This window comes from Canis lupus, chromosome 21 (genome assembly GCF_048164855.1).
Source record: "Canis lupus baileyi chromosome 21, mCanLup2.hap1, whole genome shotgun sequence".
Lineage (NCBI taxonomy): Eukaryota > Metazoa > Chordata > Mammalia > Carnivora > Canidae > Canis > Canis lupus.
In genome coordinates, this window is record NC_132858.1 from 56620463 (window position 1) to 56640765 (window position 20303).

A 20303-nucleotide genomic window follows, 5' to 3' on the forward strand; every position below is an offset into this window, starting at 1 on the left:
TCACCTGGAGACACCTTCCAGGCTTGCATTATTCCACTTGCGTCTCACAAGCTTCTGACAAGGGTCTCTGGTGAAGACGTTGGAAAGACATTCTGCAGGCAGTGTGGAACTGTGAGGGACTGCGTGTGAGCCCAACTCTCGGATGTAAGTTGTCGGTGGATGCAGGGTTCTATTAGCTACTATGGAACTTAGTATGTAGCACCAGTCTAAGACAGGAACTACTAGGAAATCGAGGGACTGAGCTTGGAGGCGCTGCACTTGTGGGCCTCACCTGGACGAGGTGACTGGTTCCCACCTGGGACTCACCTGGACATGATAACTTTGCTCCACACTTTGGCCTCAACTGGCCCTGATGACTTGGGCCCCCCACCTAGGCCTCAATCTGGACCTAGTGACTGTGGTCCCCACCTGGGTCTCACCAGGACCTGGTGACTCTCGTTCCCACATGACCCACACCTGGACCTGGTGACTGTGGTGTTCTTGTAGACACATTTACCTGGTCACTCCAGTCCCCACCAGGGCCTCACCTGGATCTGGTGACTCTGGCCTGCAGGTTGGCCTCACCTGGACCTGGTGAGTGGGGTTGCCACCTGGGCCTCACCCATACCTGGTGACACAGGTCCCCACGTGGGCCTCACCTGGACCTGGTGAATCTGGTCCCCATCTGGGCCTCACCCAGTCCTGGTGACTTTGTTCCCCACCTGGACCTGATTGCTGTGGACTCCTTCTTGGCCTCACCTGGAACTGGTGACTCTGATCCTAACTGGGTCTCACCCAGATCTGGTGACTCTGGTCCTCACCTGTGGACCATTATGACCTGGATACTCTGTTCCACACCTGAGCCTCACCTGGACATGATGACTCTGGATCCCCTCTGGGCCTCACCCTGACATGGTGACTCTGGTCCCCATCTGGATGTCACATGGACCAGGTGAATCTGGTACCCCTCTAGGCCTCAACTAGACCTGGTGACTCTGGTCCTCAACTGGGCCTCACCGGGACCTAGTGAATATGCTCCCCACCTGCGCCTCATCTGGACCTGGTGACTCTGGTTCTACCTGGGCATCATCGGGACATGGTTACTCTATTCCCCACTGGGACTGACCTGATCCTGGTAACTCTGGTCCTGATTTTGGCCTCTTCTGTACCAGGTGACTCTGGCTCCACCTGGGCCTCAACTGGAACTGGTGACTCTGATCCTAAGCATGGCCTCACCTGACCTGGTGACTGTGGTTCCCATCGGGACCTCACCTGGACCTCATGTCTCTGGTCCCACCTGGGCCTCACCAGGACCTGGTGTCTCTGGTACCCACCTGGGTAGCATCAGGATATGGTTACACTGTTCACTAACAGTGACCCAGCTGGACCTATTAACTCTGGTCTTCACCTGGGCCACACCTGGACATTGTGACACTGGTTCCCACCTGGGTCTCACCTGGACCTGGTGAGTCGGATCCCCAACTGGGCCTCACCTGTAACTGGTGATTCTCGTTCCCACATGGACATCATGTGGACCTGGTGTCTGCAGTGTTTCTAGCTTCTCATGTGCCTCGTGACTCTGGTCTCCACCAGGGCCTCACAGGGACCTGGTGAGTGTGGTTGCCACCTGCACCTCACCTGGACCTGGTGATTCTGGTCTGCACCTGAGACTACCCTGGATCTGGTGACTGTGGTCCCCACCTGGGCTTCACCTGGATTTGGTGATTCCGATCCCCATCTGGGCCTCACCTGGCCCTGTTGACCATGGTCCTCAACTGGTCAAAATTGGGACCCGGTGACTGTGTTCCACAACTGGACCTCACCTGGACCAGGTGACTTTGGTCCCCCTCTGGGTCTCACCATGCCCTAGTTACTGTGAACCCCACTTTGGCCTGACTTGGACCTGCTGACCCTGGTTGCCACCTGCGCCTAACCTCGAACTCTTGACTCTGGTTCTTTCAAGGGCCTCCCCTGTACCTGGTGATCCTGGTCCCCACCTGGGCCTCACCAGGACGTGGTGACTCTTGTCACCACCGGGGACTCACCTGGACCTGGTTACTGTGTTCCACACCTGGGCCTCAAGTAGACCTGTTGACCATGGTCCCCAAGCCGGCCTCACATGGACCTGTTGCCTCTGATCCCCACCGGGGCCTCACGTGTACCTGGTAACTCTGGTCCTCACCTGGGCCTCATCTGGACCTGGTGACTCTGGTCCCCACCTGGGCTTCACCTGGATCTGGTGACTCTGGTCCCCACCTGGGCTTCACCTGGATCTGGTGACTCTGGTCCCCACCTGGACCTCTCCTGGACCTGGTGACTCTCTTTCCAACATGGACCTCACCTGGATCTGGTGACTCTGGTCCTCAGTTTGGCCTCACCTGGACCTGGTGTCTCTCGTCCCCACTTTGACCTAACTCAGAACTCCTGAATCTTGCCCCACCTAGGCCTCACCCAGACCTGGTGACTCTTGTCCCCAGCTATGCCTCAATTCGACCTGATGAATCTGGTCCTCTCGTGGGCCTCACATGGACCTGGGACTCAGCTGGATAGATGGCTCTTGTTCCTACAAGGGGCTCACCTGATACTGGTGACTGTGGTCTTATTCTATGCCTCACCAGGACCTAGTGATTCTGATCCCCATCTGGGCCCTGCATGGCCCTAGTGACTCTGGTCCTCACCCAGGCATCATTGGGACCTGGATACTCTATTCCACACCTGGGCCTCACTTTGACCAGGGACCTCTGGTCCCATTCTGGGTCTCAAACTAAAATGGTTACTCTGGTTCCCCCTTTGGGCCTCACCCTTACCTGGTGACTCTGGTCACCCCTTGGGCTTCACTTGGCCCTGGTGAATCTGGTCCTTAGCTGGTCCTCACCTGGATCTGGTGACTGGTCACCACCTGGGCCTCACCTGGACTTGGTGAATCCTGTTGCCACCTGGGCCTCACCTGGACCTTGAGACTGTGGTCCCACCTGGACCTCACCTGGATCTGGTGGCTCTGGTTCCCATATGGGGCTCTCCTGGACTTCGTTCCTGTGGTCTCCTTTGGCCTCACCTGGAACAAAATGACTCTGATCCATATTTGGGCCTCACCTGGACCTGTTGACTCTGGTCCTTACCTGGGCATCATTGGGACCTGGTTACTCTCTTATATATCTGGGCCTCACCTGGACCTGGTGACTCTGGTCCCCCTCTGGATCTCACCCTGCCCTGGTGACTGTGGTCTCACCTGGGCTTCACCTGGATGAGGTGACTGGTTCCCACAGGGACCTCACCTGGACCTGGTGACTCAGGTCCTCATATGGGCATCATGGGACCTGGTTTCTCAGTTCCACTCGGGGCCTCACCTGGACCTAGTGATTCTCGTCCCCCCCTGGGCCTCACCCTGACGTGGTGACTCTGGTCCCCACCTGGATATCACCAGACCGGGTGACTCTGGTCCCCCTCTGGGACTCACCCGGAGCTGGGGACACTGGTCCTCAACTGGGCCTCAACAGGACCTGGTGAATCTACTCCTCACTTAGGCCTCGTCTGGACCTTGTGACTCTTGTCCCACCTGGCATCAATGGGATATGGTTACTCTGTTCCCCACCTGGGCTTCACCTGGACATGATAACTTTGCTCCACACTTTGGCCTCACCTGGCCCTGATGACTCTGGGCCCCTGACCTAGGCCTCAATCTGGACCTGGTGACTGTGGTCCCCACCTGGGTCTCACCTGGACCTGGTGACCCTCGTTCCCACATGAACCACACCTGGACCTGGTGACTGTGGTGTTCTTGTAGACTTAAATTTACCTGGTGACTCCAGTCCCCACCAGGGCCTCACTTGGATCTGGTGACTCTGGCCTGCAGGTTGGCCTCACCTGGACCTGGTGAGTGGGGTTGCCACCTGGGCCTCACCCATACCTGGTGAGTCAGGTCCCCACGTGGGCCTCTTGGACCTGGTGAATCTGGTCCTTACCTGGTCCTCACCCAGACCCGGGGACTCTGGTCACCACCTGGGCCTCACCTGGACCTGGTGAATCTGGTCCCCATCTGGGCCTCACCCAGTCCTGGTGACTTTGTTCTCCACCTGGACCTGATTGCTGTGGACTCCTTCTTGGCCTCACCTGGAACTGGTGACTCTGATCCTATCTGCACGTCACCCAGATCTGGTGACTCTGGTCCTCACCTGGGCATCATCGGTACCTGGTTACTCTGTTCCACACCTGAGCCTCACCTGGACATGATGACTCTGGAAACTCTCTGGGCCTCACCCTGACCTGGTGACTCTGGTCCCCATCTGGATGTCACCTGGACCAGGTGATTCTGGTACCCCTCTAGGCCTCAACCAGACCTGGTGACTCTGGTCCTCAACTGGGCCTCACCTGGACCTAGTGAATATGCTCCCCATCTGGGCCTCATCTGGACCTGGTGACTCTGGTCCCTACCTGGGCATCATCGGGACATGGTTCCACTGCATGGCCTACAGGCTGGCCTCACCTGGACCTGGTAACTCTGGTCCATACCTGGGCATCATCGGGACATGGTTCCTCTGCATGGCCTGCAGGTTGGCCTCACCTGGACCCGGTAACTCTTGTCCACACTTTGGCCTCTTCTGTACCAGATGACTCTGGCCCCACCTGGGCATTACCTGGAATGGGTGACTCTGATCCTCAGCAGCATGCCTCAAATGCACCTTTCCACTAGCTGCGTTCATATGGCCGTGAGAATGTAGCTACATTGTAAGTCAAGAGGTTCCATGTATACCACTCTACTGCACCTAGAGACACAAACATTGAAGCCTGCAGCTACCTCCTTTTGTCCTATGAGCTTCTGACCAACACGTCTAGTGAAGATGTTCGAAATTTCATCTGAAGGCCATGTGGAACTGTGAGGGACTGGAGATGAGCTCAAGTCTCAGAAGAAAGTACCCTTTGGACACTGCATTCCACTAGCTTCTCATGTATGGGACTTACTATGTAGCACCAATCGTAGAGTGCAGCTCCTCACATATCTCTGGATTGGGCTTGGAAACACTAGGCGCGTGGACCGGCACCTTGCACTAACCTCTCACAACCCTTCTGTCACGATTCAAGCCTAGGCCTGATAGGAGCGAAGTGTACCTGCAGTCAGCATGTGGGAGGTACAGGGCATAATTTCAACTCTCAGAAGTGTGTATGCTTTACAGGCAGATGTCTGCTAGACACTTATTGATGGGAGGTAGAACCGAGGTACACTCTAATTAAATAAGGACGTTGGAAATCGCTGCATTTAACTCAGATATATGTGAGTCAGGCCTGTCACTTCCACATGCTTTTCACACAACCTCTTCCAGCACCTAACATAAAGATGCTAGGACTTATGTCTACAGGAAGTCAGGATGCAGGACGGTCCTGCCCTGACCTCAGCTCGTACAAAGAAGCATGTCTAGAAGTCAGCTTTCAACTAGCTGTGTTCTTATGGCAGTGAGAATGTAGCAGTATTCTAATTCAGGAGGTTCCAAGATTACCACTCTCCTGCACCTGGAGACACCTTCCAAGCCTGCATTATTCCACTTGCATCTCACAAGCTTCTGACAAACGGCTCTGGTGAAGATGATCAAAACTCATTCTGCAGGCAGTGGGAACTGTGAGGGACTGGGTGTGAGCTCAACTCTCAGAAGAGAGACTCTTTTGGACTCGGGGTTCAGCTAGCTTCTCAAGTATGGAAATTAGTATGTAGCACCTGTCTAAGACAGGAATTACTAGGAAGTCGCTGGATTGAGCTTGGAGGCACTAGTCTTGTGTGCCGGGACTTTCCACTTACCTCTCACAACACTTCAGTCATGCATCGAGCCTAGGCCTTTTAGCAGTGAAGTGTACCTGCAGGCAGGATGTGGGAAATACAGGCCATAAGCTCAACTCTCAAAAGTGTGTACGCCTGGGAAGCAGATGTCTGCTACCCACTCATTCATGGGAGTTAGAAACTAGCTACACTCTTTGAAGAAGGCCGTTTGAAATCGCTGTATTCAATTCAGATAATCGGGAGTACGGGTCTGAAACTTCCACATGCATTTCACCGACCTCTCCCAGCACCTAACATAAGCATATTAGCAGGTACGTGTATGGGCAGGCAGGATGTGGGAGGGTCCTTCCATGAGCTCAGCTCTCAGAAGGAAACATGCCTAGAAGCCAGCTTTTTACTAGCTCGTTCGGATGGCCGTGAGAACGTAGCAGCATTGTAAGGCAGGACGTTCCATGAATACTGCTCTACTGCACCTGGAGACACAACCATTGAAGCCTGCAGCTGGCCCTTGCATCCCATGAGCTTCGGACAAACATGTTTAGTGGGGATTTTCGTAACTGCATCTGCAGGCAGTGTGGAACTGGGAAGGACCGCGTGTCAGCTCATCTCTGAAAGGGAAGTTCCCCAGAGAGAGAGCTTTCAGCCAGGTACTCAGGTTTCAAAGTTAGTATGGAGATCCCATCTGAGGGAGGAATTCCTCAGAATTCGCTGGATGGAGCTAAGAGACACTTGCCTCTCACAAAACTTGCATCCCGTATCGAACGAAATCCTTTAGAAGCATAGCGTACAGGCGGTCAACCTGTGGGAGGTTCAAGTCCTAAGCTCAATCCAAAGGAGTGTGCATGCCTGGGAGGCAGCTGTCTGCTAGGCGCGAAATTGACAAGGCAGACACTTGGTTCTCACTCCGCTCCTCTCCTGCATACACCAAATGCTGTGGAAGTGGAACGTCCATGCAGTCAGGATCGGGAGGTACAGGCCATAAGCTCAACTCTCAGAAGTGTGTACGCTTTGCAGGCCGATGTCTGCTAGACACTTATCGAGGCGAGGTATACCCGAGCTACACTCTAATTGAACAAGGACATTGGCAATCCCTGTATTGAACTCAGATACACGTGAGTAGAGTCCTTACACTTCCACTGGCATTTCTCCAAATCTCCCAACACCTCACTTAAGGATGTTAGCAGCTATGACTATGGGCAGCCAGGATTCGGGAGGGTCCTGCCCTGAGCTCAGATCTCACAAGTGAACAAGGCTAGAAGCCAGTTTTCCACTAGCTTCGTTCTAATGGCCGTGAGACCATAGCAGTCTTCTAACACAGGAGGTTCGAAGAATACCACTCTCCTGCACCTGGAGATACCTTCCAGGCCAGCATTATTCCACTTGCGTCTCATAAGCTTCTGACAAACGTCTCAGGTGAAGATGTTCAAAACTCATTCTGCAGGCAGTGTGGAACTGTGAGGGACTGGGTGTGAACTCAACTCTTGGAAGAGAGATGCTTTTGGACTCGGGGTTCAGCTAGCTTTTGTCGTATGGAACTTAGTATGTAGCACCTGTCTAAGACAGGAATTACTGGGAATCGCTGGATTGAGCTGGGAGGCACTAGTCTTGTGTGCCAGGACTTTCCACTTACCTCTCACAACAATTCCGTCACGCCTCGAGCCTAGGCCTGTTTGCAGCGAAGGTTACCTGCAGGCAGGATGTGAGAAATACAGGCCATAAACTCAACTCTCAAAAGTGTGTACGCCTGGGAGGCAGATGTCTGCTACCCAGTTGTACATGGGAGTTAGAAACTGGCTACACTCTTTGAAGAAGCCCATGTGAAATCGCTGTATTCAACTCAGATAATCGTGAGTACAGGCCTGACACTTCCACAAGCATTTCGCCGCCCTCTCCCAGCACCTAACATAAGCATATTAGCAGTTACCTCTATAGGCTGAAGGATGAGGGAGGGTCCTGACCTGAGCTTAGCTCTCAAAAGTAAGCATGCCTAGAAGCCAGCTTTCTACTAGCTCGTTCTGATGGCCATGAGAACGTGACAGCATTGTAAGGAGGTATGCTTACAATGAATACCGCTTTACTGCACCTGGAGACACAACCTTGAAGCCTACAGCTGGCCCTTGTGTCCCATGAGCTTCTGAAAACCTGTCTAGTGAGGATGTTCATAACTGCATCTGCAGGCAGTGTGGAACTGGGAAGGACTGCGTGTAAGCTCATCTCGCAGAAGGAAATTCCGCAGAGAGAGAGCTTTCAGCTAGGTACTCAGGTTTGGAAGTTAGTATGTAGCACCCCTCTGAGGGAGGAATTCCTCAGAAGTCGCTGGATGGAACTAAGAGACACTTGCCTCTCGCAAAACTTGCGTCCCGTATTGGACGAAATCCTTTGGAAGTGAAGCATACAGGCCGTCAGCATGTGGAAATACAAGCCATAAGCTCAATCCAAAGGAGCGTGCATGCCTTGATGGCAGCTGTCTGCTACGCACAAAATTTACAAGGGAGACATGTCGTTTTCACTCCGCTACTGTCCCGGATACAACGAAATGCTGTGGACGTGGAACATACAGGCAGTCAAGATGGGGGAGGTACAGGCCATAAGTTGAACTCGCAGAAGTGTGTTTGCTTTGCAGGCCAATGTCTGCTAGACACTAATCGAGACGAGGTATACAGGAGCTACACTCTAATTGAACATGGATATTGGAAATCGCTCTATTGAACTCAGATACATATGAGTACAGTCCTGACACTTCCACTGCATTTCTCCAACCTCTCCGAACACCTAATATAAGGATGTTAGCAGCTACGACTACGGGCAGGCAGGATGTGGGAGGCTCCTGCCCTGAGCTCAGCTTTCAAAGGAGGCATGCCTGGAGGCCAGCTTTCTACTAACTGCGTTCTGATGGGCATGAGAACGTGGCAGCATTGTAATTCAGGATGTTCCATGAATACCGGTTTACTGCACCTCGAGACACAACTCCGAGAGGGAAGTTCCCGAGAGTGAGCTTTCAGGTAGGTTCTCAGGTTTGGAAGTTAGTATGTAGCTCCCATCTGAGGGAAGAATTCCTCAGATGTTGCTGTATTGAAAAGAAAGAAAAGAAAGAAAGAAAAAGAAAGAAAGAAAGAAAGAAAGAAGGAAGGAAGGAAGGAAGGAAGGAAGGAAGGAAGGAAGGAAGGAAGGAAGAGTGGCACCTGTGTGGCTCTGTCAGTTAAGCTTCTGCCTTAGGCTCAGATCATGATCCAGGTCCCAAGGCAGGCTCCCTGTTCAACAGAGAACCTGCTTCTCCCTCTCCCTCTTCCCCTCTCACTCATGCTTTATCTCTACTCTCTCTCTCAAATAAATAACATCTTTGAAAAAGAAACAAACAAACAAATCCACAAGGAAGAGAACTTGCCCATGTAGAATAATTTCAAACAATTTGTGAAGACATTCCACCCTCAAGTTCATGAGCATAGCTTCCCACTCTTAAGTGTGGAATACACATAGTAACTTCCATCTACAAAATATAATATGAAAACCTTAAAATAATAATGATAATATAATAATAATAATTAATAATAATAATAAAGATCAGTTTACTACTGAGAAAGCTGACAAACACTACTTCAGCAAGATGATCAGATCGATACCAAGACTGATAAATCATGTTGATAGTATCTATCCTTTATATGATATAATGAAAATGGCAGTATATCTCTGTATATAATCCACAAAAACAGTTCAGTCATGAGATAAACAACAGACATGTCCCAACTGAGGGAAATTTTACAAAATACTCTACTTGTCAAAGTGTTCCAGTTCAACAACAAGAAAAGGCTGAAAGACTGTCACAATCCAGATGAGCCTAAGGAAAGAGGACAAATGGAATGTGATTTGAGGATTGGTAACTTAGCAAAAACTAAGGAAATCTGAATAAACTATGGTCTTTGTTTTTTTTTTTTGTCTTTGTTTAATGCTAATTTTTTAATATTGATTCATTAGCTCATATTTGTACCGTACTAATATAAGATATCAATAATTGGAGAAATTGAGTGCAAGTGCATGCGAATGCTCTGTAGTATCTTCTCAGTTTCCCTATAAATCTTTGTTTTTTTCCTAATAAATAAGATTTATTTTGAAAATTGACTTAAATGAACCAGGCTCCAAGTGTGAAGACATTTTAAGAATCGTTGAATTAACTTTTTCCTTATTCTTAAAGAGTTCCTTTGATGGAAACAATTAAGAATTTTAGATCAAAGGAAAGAAAAACACTTAAGAACACGTATAATGCCTCCTCAACCTGAAAAGCAGGAAAGGATAATAAATAGCAAAAATCAGATAAAAATACTTCTAGTATAATAGACACCATATTGCAAGTGCATTTAAAATTAGCAATGCATAACATTTATTTCCTTGACATTTGACTTCCAAAGAGTTCAATGTGTTTCAGTGTCAGTTGAAACAGGGGAAGAATCTCAGGGAAGGATCCTTCACATAAATAATAGGACCATTGGTAATAATGTCTCTCAGTTCTTTCCAAATCGATAAAGATGCATTTCCTGATGAGTGACTGAGCTGTGAAGAAAGAGATGAGAAACCCTCATCCCTCTGAATTACTTGTGTCAGAATATTTTGACCATAGTACCACGGATAGTAAATTATCCTTATTAACAGGAAATATGTCTCAGATTGGAATCTGAGCAACCAGATGGGCAGAGAAAAAATGCTTTGACTCGCTCTTCATCTTTTAAAGACAAAGGAGAGCTTTTTTATGTACAAAGTCTATTGTCAAGATAGCCTTAGGGAATAAGAGTCTGCAGCATCGAATCCCCCTGCACATCTGGGAAGCCCGTGCCCCAGGTCTTCCTGATTCCAAATCCCTGGGCCTGTCCCCCAACACAGGCTGCCACGCTGAGGTCATTTGCAATTGCTCTCTTAGGAGCTCTGGGGAAGGGGGAAGGAGCTAGATAGGATGTTACTGGAAGCATGGAGGCCTAGAAAATTAAGGCCATTCCAATTTAAATTCAGTGTTAGCACAAGTCCAGCTATCCCAGGTCCCTGTGAAGAACAGCTGAAATTAACATTACTTCAGTTACCGGAAAAAGCAAAAGTTTACAGCTTAATGTCCTAGAAAGCCCCACAATAGAAACAAAACTGAGTCAAGGCCAGGACAGGAAGCCTCTATTAGAATGAGAACAGAGCTCAATGCCCTTGAATGTCCCATATCAAAATGTAAACAGAACTTGAGGAATTGCTCCACCCCTTCTGGAGGTCCCTTTAGCCAGCCCTTAATACTAAGCTAAAACCCACCTCGGGGTCCAAGTCCCTGCTCCACTCTGTCTGGTATACTTGCACACAAGCTCTAGCTTGTAAATAAACCCTCATGTGTTTGCATCAGTGTCGGCTTCTCGGTGGTTTCTCGGATTCACAATCTTGGGCACAACACTCTGAGATAAAAAAAACAAAGCCAAAAGAAGCTCAGACGCAGGTAGAGTAAATGCAGGGTTCTGAGAGAATCGGCGGAGACCCAGGGGCTTGGGAGCTCTTCTGTGGAGGCCCATGCAGACTGGGGGGCAGGATGCTCAGCCCCAGAGCCAGAGGACCCAGAGACCCCACCCGCATCTGGCCAATCAGGGGCGGTCTCAAGGAGCAGCACTGTGCCGCTCACTGGAGGCCAGAGGTGCTGATGCCCACCCCACCTCTGACCCCGCAGGTGCATCTACCACACAGATGTGCACCTGATAATCAGCGCCAGAGCCCATCCCCAGACCCTGCACAGACCACTCACTGCCACCAATTTGTCGGACCACAGAGGATGCATAGATTCAGCTCTGCCTGGAAAGTAGGATATAGCTTCCTTTGTACTTTGTGCTTTATTGTCATTTATTTTCCTTGATTTTTTTGTTAATTGACTTATTTTAATTTTATGTATGTACCTTATATATTTCTTTCTTTCTTTTTTTTACCTTATATATTTCTTAATTTTACTTTCATGGTACTTTAATTGTGTTTCATATTTGGGGTTTAGAATCTTTTGAAATGCAGGCCAAAATAATCTGGTGTTTTTTTTTGGAGAGCAGTTGTTATTGTTTTCCTTGGTTTTTCTTTTTCTTCCCTCTCTCTTTTCTGGAAAAGGTAATGAAATGGAGAAATTCACCTCCATAAAATAACATGAGATAGTACTCACAGCCAGGAAGTCCATCAATACACATATATGATGTCTAACTACATTTTAAAACAATGATTATAAAGATAGCAGCTGGGCTGGATAAAGAGCACAGAAGAAAACTAGAGAATCCCTTACTGTAGAAGTAAAACAACTAAAATCTTGTCAGGCCAACGTTAAAAATGCTATAACTGAGATGCAGTCCCACGTGGAAGCCATAAAAACAAGAAAGGTTATGGACCACAGAGACAGACGTAGGGAAGTCAGCCACTTATTAAAAAATAACATTCATATCTTAGGAGACTCAGAAGATGAAGAGAGAGAACAGATGGGCCTTGCTCAGCCATTAAAAATGACAAATACCCACCATTTGCTTCAACGTGAATGGAACTGGAAGGTATTATGCTGAGTGAAGTAAGTCAATCAGAGAAGGACAAACATTGTATGTTCTCATTCATTTGGGGAATATAGATAATAGTGAAAGGGAATATAAGGGAACGGAGAAGAAATGTGTGGGAATATCAGAAAGGGAGACAGAACATAAAGACTACTAACTCAGGGGATCCCTGGGTGGTGCAGCGGTTTAGTGCCTGCCTTTGGCCCAGGGTGCGATCCTGGAGACCCGGGATCGAATCCCACATCGGGTTGCCGATGCATGGAGCCTGCTTCTCCCTCTGCCTATGTCTCTGCCTCTCTTTCTCTCTCTCTGTGTGTGTGACTATCATAAATAAAATTTAAAAAAAAGACTCCTAACTCAGGGAAATGAATTAGGGGTGATGGAAGGGGAGGAGGGCGGGTGGTGGGGGTGAATGTGTGATGGGCACTGAGGGGGGCACTTGACGGGATGAGCACTGGGTGTTATTCTGTATGCTGGCAAATTGAACACCAATAAAAATAAAATTATTATTAAAATAAAAGAAAGAAATAAATAAAGAAGAAAGAAATAGAAAGAATGAAAGAAAGAAAGAAAGAAAGAAAGAAAGAAAGAAAGAAAGAAAGAAAGAAAGAAAGAAAGAAAGAAAGAAAGAAAGAAAAAGAAAGAAAGAAAGGAGTGGCACCTGGGTGGCTCAGTCAGTTAAGCTTCTGCATTAGGCTCAGATCATGATCCAGGTCCCAAGGCAGGCTCCCTGTTTAGCAGGGAACCTGCTTCTCCCTCTCCCTCTGCCCCTCTTGCTAATGCTTTTTCTCCTCTCTCTCTCTCTCTCATATAAATAAATAACATCTTTGAAAAAGAAACAAACAAACTCAGAAGGAAGAGAAATCTCCCATGTAGAAGAATTTCAAACAATTCGTGCAGACATACCACACTCAAGTTCATGAGCATAGCTTCCCACTCTTATGTGTGGAAAACACATAGTAACTTCCTTCTGCAAAATATATTATGAAAAACCTAAAATAATAATGATAATATAATAATAATAATAATAATAATAAAAGAATCACTTTACTACGGAGAAAGCTGACAAACACTACCTCAGCAAGATGATCAGATCGATACCAAGACTGATAAATCATGTTGATAGTATCTATCCTTTATATGATATAATGAAAATGGCAGTATATCTCTGTATATAATCCACAAAAACAGTTCAGTCATGAGATAAACAACAGACATGTCCCAACTGAGGGAAATTTTACAAAATACTCTACTTCTCAACGTGTTCCAGTTCAACAACAACAAGGAAAGGCTGAAAGACTGTTACAATCCAGAGGAGCCTAAGAAAACAGGAGGACAAATGGAATGTGATATGAGGGATGGTAACTTAGCAAAAGCTAAGGAAATCTGAATAAAGTATGGTCTTTGGTTAATGCGAATATTTTAATATTGATTCATTAGCTCATATTTGTACCGTACTAATATAAGATATCAATAATTGGAGAAATTGAGTGCCAATGCATGCGAATGCTCTGTACTATCTTCTCAATTTCCCTATAAATTCCCTCAATTCCCTATAAATCTTTGTTTTTTTCCTAATAAATAAGATTTATTTTGAAAATTGACTCATTTCTTGATGAGTGACTGAGCTGTGAATAAAGAGATGAGAAACCCTCATCCCTCTGAATTACTTGTGTCAGAATATTTTAACCATAGTACTACGGATAGTAAATTATTCTTAGTAACAGGAAATACGTCTCAGATTGGAATCTGAGCAATTAGATGGGCAGAGAAAAATAACTTTGACTCGCTCCTCATCTTTTAAAGATAAAGGACAGCTTTTCTATGTACAAAGTCAGTTGTCAAGATAGCCTTAGGGAATAAGAGTCTGCAGCATCGAATCCCACTGCACAGCTGGGACGCCCATGCCCCAGGTCTTCCTGATCCCAAATCCTTGGGCCTGTCTCCCAACACAGGCTGCCAAGCTGAGGTCATTTGCAATTGCTCTCTTAGGAGCTCCAGGGAAGGGGAAAGAGCTAGCTAGGATGGGACTGGATGCAAGGAGGCCGAGAAAATGAAGGCCTTTCTACTTTAAGTTCACTGTTCGAACAAGACCAGCCATCCCAGGTCCCTGTGAAGAAGAGCTGAAATTTACATTACTTCAGTTACAGGAAAAAAACAAACAAACAAACAAAAGTTTACAGCTTAATGTCCTAGAAAGCCCCACAATAGAATGAAACTGAGCCCATGCCAAGGGCTGGAAGCGCCTATTAGAATGAGAGCAGAGTTCAATACCCTTGAAGGCCCCATAACAAAATGTAAACAGAACTTGAGGAATTGCTCCAGCCCTTCTGGAGGACCCCGAGACAAGCCCTTAAAACTAAGCTAAAACCCACCTCGGGGTCCAAGTCCCTGCTCCGCAGTGTTGGGTGTACTTGGACACAAGTTCGAGTTTGGAAATCAACTCTTGTGTGTTTGCATTGGTGTCAGCTCCTTAGTGGTTTCTTGGATTCGCAATCTTGGTCACAACACCCCCATGTCCCCTCCCACCTTGGTTGAACCGCTATCCCCTCCCACCCAGGGTGACACTCAGTCACCTCCCTCCCTACAACAGCTTGGCACAGGCCGTCACACATATCCCATGGGCACGGTGGGCACTCTCACCGTCCCTGGCCTCCCAGAGGAAGGAAGGAGGTTTTGGCAGTACCCACTCCATGGTGGCCCCAGGGCTCCCTGCCCAGGACAGACAGGTTAGGGTCTGTGTCCCTGACGCCAGCTCCTCCTCCCCGGTTTTCCCACAGGAAATGAAGGAGGAGGCCCTGGTCTCCTCTAGGGATATCACGCTGGGGGACCTGGACGTCAACAGGATATTCAGCAGTCACGTCATGTTTTGGGACTACTATGGGTTAGGGTGAAGCTGAGGGGCCAGGGGGATTGGGACCCAGGAGGACCGGGGGCTTCTGGGTAGGGAACATGGGGCTTCAGAGCCTGGGAGAAGAACAGCAGCCAACAACACACGGCTGCATGGTAGGTTGTTGGGGATGAACACTGTGCCCCCACCCTCGGGGTCTCAGGGATGAGGAGGCCACTAGGACTGGGCCTCCAGGGATTGCCATGTTAGCTGAACCCCAAAAGGGTGAGGGACAGCCCCCTGAAAAGCAGGGGGCTGAGGTGGGGGCCGTCGGGCCAGTAAGGGGACCTGGGGGCAGGGTGCATGGCCGTGACTGGAGGAAGACACACATTGATCTGATGAGGGTCGGACGGGTCAGGGTGATACCCACCCTCAGGACTTCATATATTTCTAAATTCTATGCATTAAATTTGAGACAATTTGAAATTTGTAAACATACATTGTATGATGACCCCCAGATAATGCCCCTGGTCCAGCCAGGGCCCTGTACTCACCACACGGGGCCCCAGGGGCAGGTGTCACAGCATACCCCAGACTGGGGTCGCCTTTATCTGTGGACGTCTCAGTGTGCATCTTAGAGAAAGAGGATGCCCTGTGTCCGCCGGCCCCCCACACCATCCTCCCATTCCCCAGACCCACACCATCCCCTAACATCATCATCCCCCATGGCATAGACCCTACACCATCCCCCTCACACACACACAGCCTCACACAATCCCCACCCGCACTATACTCAAACACCATCCCCCCTACACCATCCCCCACACCCCACCACCATCATACCTATGCCCCCACACCATCGGCCCTGAGCAAGGACCCAGTGCAGCTGCACCCTGTGGGACATGCTCAGACTCCCCGGGGTTCTCTGGATACCCTGCTCCCATCAGAAGCCTGGGTGTCTCATTGAGTACCAGGGGTTGCAGGGAGGAGGGAAGGCAGCGAGCCCTGGACAGTGTGTGTGCAGGAGAGTGGTGCAGAGGACACACTGTGCCTGCCTCCACCCTCTGTCCCTCCTGGATGGTGGGACACCCTGCACAGGACACCAGGCCCTAACCCAGAGGGACCTGGGCTGACTTGGGCCCAGGCTCTGTGGGGGCTGGGTTGATTTGAGCCCACACCAGTCCCAACTCAAAGACTAATGGAATCAGGCCCCCATGGCCCTCAACAACCCTGGATTTTGGCGCCGGGCTCAGTGAGCCCTCTCAAAGCTGGATGTGGCCTACTGGGCCCTGGACATGTCACACAGATACAGGTCGCTTATCTAGGGCAGCCCTGGGGATCCCAGGACACACCAGTGTGGGGAGTGGAGGGGTAAGCCGGTGGGCCACACCCGCACCCACACCATGAGGCAGGCTCCTCCAGGTGCTGGGACCCTAGAGGGCCCAAGGCCAGGGTCCAGCTGCCCTGCGAGGCCCAGAGCAGGAGCCCATGAGCTACAGGTCCAGGTCAGCTCTGCTGTCCTCAGAACCGTCACTCAGGCTGAAACCTCAGGACACATGCCCCCACCCAGAGTCCACACATGCTCCCAGGTGGGGGACTCCAGCACCAGCCCACCCACCCCGTGTGATTCTTGCTCCCACTTAAAGGACAGAAAGGTCTCCTTCTCCAGGGGAAGGCACGCACCCACGGCTCTGAGCCCGTTTGCTGTAGAAAGTCAATAAAGTGATGTGGTGCAAAAATGCACAGCCAGCCCATTTTTGTGTCTCCCAGAACTCTGTGAACGGGGCGTAGAGAGACCCCCAGAGAGGAGGAGGGGGCACCACCTAGGCCCCAACCAGCCCCTGCAGGGCCACCGCCAGGCAAACACAGCTGACGTCCCCACGTGCCTTTCAGGGAAGGCCTGACCCACTGCCGGACATGGGAATGTGGCCGAGCCGGAACTTCCAGCTCAGCTGACCCTCCAGCTGAAAGTTCCTGCACGAGTTAGCCCCGGCGTAGCCAGGAGAGCTCATCTAGCCGCCAAGCGCCAGCATCAGAAATGATATTCTGACAAACATTTTGGGTTTTTTTTTTTTCCATTTTGGGGTTTTGGGTGACCCAGACAGAGGATCCGATAGCTGCATGGGATAGCTGCATGTGATAGACACACATGCACCTCAAAACCAACAAAAGTCAGAATCCCCCCAATGTTGTCAAACAGCAGCCAGATGGTTACATACACTAAGCCGTGGTCCCCAATAGGATACATGGAAAACGCTATAAGCCATGACTGCAGAGGTGCTGGAGGCACGTAGATGTGCCTGCTTGTGTTCCAACAAGGAGGGCAGAGGGGCAGGAAGCATCCTCCGGATGGGGGGCACTCCTAGGAAAGGACATCAGGTCCCTATGAAGGCTACGGAGGGTGAAATCTGTCCTCCTCTCTTTCTGCTTCTGGTTTTCCTCCTAAATGCCATTTTCCTCAATCATATTAGCAAGAATTTTTTTTTGTTGTTTTTAAATTTCTTTTTATTGGAGTCTAATTTGTATGAATTCTTTCTTCAGCAATGTGTCATTCAGGAGGGAAAGAGAGATAAAGATTTTCCCAGACAGGCAACATATAAAGGAGTTCAGGACCACTTAACCAGTCCAGTAAGGAATTTTAAGACGGACTGTTCTAGTGGGGGAAAAAGAGACAAAAAGCAACAAAGACGAGAAAGGCCCAGAGAACGTCACCAGAAACACCAACTCTTCCGGTAACACAAATGCACAAAGTTCATATCTTTGAATAATCACTCTGAATGCTGATAGACTAAATGCTTCAATCAAAAGATATAGGGTATCAGAGTGGCTTAAAAAGCAGGATCTGGGATGCCTGGGTGGCTCAGGGTTTGACCCTCTGCCTTTGACTCAGGGTGTGATCCTGGAGTCTGGGATCGAGTCCCATATTGGGCTCCTGGTGGGGACCCTGTTTCTCTCTCTGCCTAATTTTCAGCCTCTCTCTCTCTCTCTCTCTCTCACACACACACACACACACTATCATAAATAACATTATTATTAAAAAACAACATCCATCTGTACGCTGCCTACTAGAGGCTCACCTTAGACCTATAGACACCAACAGATTGAAAGTCAGGGGACAGAAAATCATTTATGATGCTAATAGATATCAAAAGAAAGATGGAGGACTCATACTTATATCAGACAAACGAGATTTGAAACCAAACCCTGGGGGACACCTGGTGGCTCAGTGGTTGAGCATCTGCCTTTGGCTCAGGGTGTGATCCTGGGATCCCAGGATCGAGTCCCACATCAGCCTCCCTTTGGGGAGCCTGCCTCTCACTCTGCTATGTTCCTTCCTCTGCTTCTCTGTGTATCTCTCATGAATAAATAAGTAATTTAAATTTCAAAAAAGAAAGAACAAATACTGTAAGAAGAGATGAAGAAGGGCATTATTTCATAATTAAAAAGACTCTCTATCAAGATCAAACAACTAAATATTTATGCTGCCAACATGGGAGTATCTAAATATAGAAACTACTGTTGGTGGGAATGTGAACTGGTGCAGCCACTCTGGAAAACTCTGTGGCAGTCCCTCAATGAGAAAAAAATAGACCTGCACAACGACCCAGAAATTGCACTGTTGGGGATTTACCCCAAAGATTCACATGCAATGAAATGCCGGACACCTGCACCCTGATGTTTATATTAGGAATGTCCACAATAGACAAACTGTGGAAGGAGCCTCGCTGTCCATCAGAAGATAAATGGATACAGAAGATGTGGTTTATGTATACAATGGAATATTACTCAGCCATTAGAAATGACAGATACCCACCATTTGCTTCAATGTGGATGGAACTGGAAGGTATTATACTGAGTGAAGTAAGTCAATCGGAGTAGGACAGTGTGTGTTCTCATTCATTTGGTGAATATAAATAATGCTGAAAGGGAATATAAGGGAATGGAGAAGAATTGTGTAGGAATTATCAGAAAGGGAGACAGAACATAAAGACTCCTAACTCTGGGAAACGAACTAGGGGGGCTGGGAGGGGAGGAGGGCTGAAGTGTGGGTGAATGGGTGATGGGCACTGAGGGGGACACTTGATGGGATGAGCACTGGGTGTTATTCGGAATGTTGGTCAATTCAACATCAATACAAAATAAATTTATTAAAAACAAAAGATCCAACAACTAAATATTTATGCTGCAACATGGGAGTACCTAAATATAGAAACGAATTAACAACAAACATACAGGAACTCACTGATAATAATACAATGACAGGGGTTTTAACACCCACTTATGGCAATGGACCGATCGTCTATGCAGAAAATCAACAGGGGAACAATAGCCTTGACACACTGGACCACAGGGACTCAACAGATATAGTCTGAACATTTCTTTCTAAAGCAGAATACACATTCCTTTCAAGTGCGCATGGGACATTCCCCAGAACAGATCATATGGCCCACAAATCAGACCTCAACAGGTACAACAGGTACAAGAAGGTTGATATAACATGCTGTACATTTTCGGAACACGATGCTATGAAACTCGAAGTCAACAGTAAGAAAAAAAAATTGGACAGACAAAAAATACGTGGAGATTATGAACATCCTACTAGAGAATGAATGGATCAACCAGGAAATTAAACAGGAAATTTAAAACAAATGAAAATGAAAATATGTTTTTCCAAAATTCTGGGATGTAGCAAAGGCAGTCCTAAGAGGTAAGTACATAGCAATACAGGACTACCTCAAGAAACAAGAAGTCTCCAATACACAACCTAACCCTACACCTAAAGGAGCTGGAAAAGAAATAGCAAACAAAGCCTAAAGCCTACAGAAGAAGGGAAAAAATAAAGATGACAGCAGAAATAAACAATACAGAAACAACAAAACAGTAGAATGGAATAACGAATCTAAGAGCTGGTTCTTCAAAATAATTAATAAAATGGATCAAGCTCTAGCCAGCTTTATCAATGAGAAAAGAGAAAACACCTAAATAAATAAAATAACAGATGAGAGAAGAGAGATCACAATCAACACCAGCAAAATTAGACAATTATAAGGGAATACTATGAAATTATACGCAAACAAACTGGAAGACCTGGAAGAAATGGACAAATCCCTAGAAATGTGCAAACGAGCAGAACTGAAATAGGAAGAAATAGAAAATGTGAACAGACCCATAATGAGCAAAGGAATTGAATCAG